General features: G+C 47.0%; 1 protein-coding gene across 5 annotated transcripts in view; it reads left to right on the top strand.

The window, feature by feature from the left end:
* LOC125958326 (serine-rich adhesin for platelets) overlaps positions 1-2,500 on the top strand; it is a 185,108-nt gene that overhangs the window by 127,024 nt on the left and 55,584 nt on the right. The gene's annotated exons all lie outside the window — the stretch shown is intronic.

Below are 2,500 nucleotides of genomic sequence, written 5' to 3'. Positions count from 1 at the left end.
GCCATAATCTTAGGATAAATTGAATAGACACGCATGGAGACTGGCGATGGGAGAACCATAATTTGTTCCTCGTACTCGCGAGTCAATGTAATTTGTCGATGCCACTCGCTCGTGTGTGTGTTTGTGTGCTCTCTGTGGTGATTAAGGAACACTCGGACAGTCGGTTGTTGGCCCCTGATATGGGACTTGGGAGTGTAAATGCACGCAAGCAAGAAGCGCTGATGATGTGATAGATCCTCGTAAGTACAGAAACATTTGGCATTCGATAAATCAAAATAATTGGAGCGATTGGAAGGGGCAGAGGAGAAAGCAGAATGCATACAGAAGACGAGGAAGATACAGAGAGAAACCAGGAAAGATAGAGAGAACACCCCAAAAATGCAAATAAATTCGCTCGATGAAAAATGGCAGCGAAAGGGAAAAACGGAGGAAAAAGCAACTTGGGACCTCTCTCTGTTCGCTCTCGAATAAAAAAGGAACTCGACCGGGCTCGGCTGTGGCCGTGGTCCTCGCGCATCTAGCCCAAAATTTATGGACCCCCTTGCACTCTCTCTCTTGAGGCCCGTCCCATGGAGGTAGTGGTCACCGTGGTCAAACAAGTGGATCTCTGCTTCGCATGGCGAATGGAAATTCGAGGCAAAGTGTGTGTTTTTTTTTGGCTAACCGGCCCCCCTTCCCCGGAACCGGAACAGCCAAGTCAAATAATGGAACAGATAGCTTCCTTGAAGGGACCCCGGAAAAAAACGGACAAACAACACCCGAAAAAAAAACTGTAAGGAACAAACCAGAACCGGTGGCCCAGAGCTGTTGGAGGCCCTTGGAGGTCTCAAATTACAGAATAATTGCACTTTCAACGTGTGGCAGGGAAGAAGATGGAAGTGAGGATAGGCGGGTGCGGGATAAACGACGCGGGAACCCCGAAATTTGGGGCCTCGGCCTCGGTTTCGCCGGTTTCGCTTCATGAATAAAAACCTTCTAAACGTTATGTTAAATAGATATCATTAGGAATCGAGGTACTGCTGCCGGTGGTGTTGGTGGTGGTGGTGGTGGTGATGGTGCGACTGGTAGGCGCTAGGCCACCGGAAGTGGAAGTCCGAACGCGCGCGTCTGCCAGCACCGATCGCCAAGGTGTTGGACGCGGTAAAGGCGTCGAAGGGCGTCGCTGTCGTGGCAAATTATGGCAAATATCCGGAGCTCCTCGTTTTCAGCGGGGACAAGCCAAAGACAAAGGAGTCCGGATAACCGAACCAGGGATAGTCCTGGTAAAGGGCGAGGACATAAATTACATGGGGTGTTCTGGTGGCTTGACTTGGCCCGCAGGTAGAAAGGTAAATAGAACAGCTAAACGGCATCTTGTTTTCTTCCCGGGCACCAATAAATTAGCAGCTCATAAAGCATGTTCTGCACACGCCGTTGACGGGCTATTGGTGATGATGATGATGATGACGAGGCTGACGTTGTTGTTGTTGGAGCTGATGGATGGCTTTGGCGTTGATGTTGATCTTGAACGAAGCTTTTCGTGTTTAGCTCGCAACTACACACTATTCGCTGTTTGCTGCCAAAGAAAAAGAAAACAGGATCATGTTGTACAAGTAGCACTTCCGCTGGCCGCTAGACTGAAGCTCGATGATGAATCGTTGAGTGAATTGACTCATTCGGTAGGAAAGAAACACGACGTGAAACATGTTTTCTTTCCAAAGGCTTTAATGAAATTCTCAACAAACGCAAATTTGAACACTCAGATCACATTATGATGCCATGCGATGTTGTTGTGCTCCAAGGAAGTGATGTTTGGATTTCGATTGTTTGATTGCGTGCCCGCGCGTGTGATGGGGATTACATTCTTGTTCATAACTCACCACTACTCGCTCAACTTTAACCTGCTTTTAACTCCTCTTTAGGTATTTAGAGAAGAACGATAACGAGATAATGCTTACTTTCATCCTTTTTCTTTTATGTCGCGGGCGCTTTCACTTCACTTTTACGATACCAATTATGATTTAAACTACAGAAAAGAAACAATTGAGTTGCGTTTCGACTCAACGGGGAAACAAAACGACCATAACACGCTCTCTCCTTCTTCGCGCTCGCCTCTATTTGTTGTGGTTGTGGACGATTTGAATTTAACGCCACGGGGCCCGTGTCGTAAACGCGTTTAATTTCCGCTACCAAATGGTCATGCAAAACCACTTTTATGAATGCTGGCGGTACTGCTTCTGCTGCTGCTGCTGCTGGTACTCGCGGTATATCGGTTTCGATCACCTAGAATGTGCCACCCGAAAGCAGATTAAGCCTTTTTGTTTTGAGACCATAAACCCTGGCCCTGGCCAGGCGTCGGTCACAAACGGTATTGAAAGCCACCAAAACCACAAGGTAATGCAAACCCCCATAACAAAAACCAGGGTACCAGTACATTACGGGAGCATAAAATAAACATAATTTCTTTTTTATGTTTACGACAGCAAATTATTTGTACAGATAATTGAAACTGTCATCGGTG

Source organism: Anopheles darlingi, chromosome 3, assembly GCF_943734745.1.
Source record: "Anopheles darlingi chromosome 3, idAnoDarlMG_H_01, whole genome shotgun sequence".
Taxonomy (NCBI): Eukaryota; Metazoa; Arthropoda; class Insecta; order Diptera; family Culicidae; genus Anopheles; species Anopheles darlingi.
This window is presented reverse-complemented; position numbering and strand designations above follow the sequence as displayed.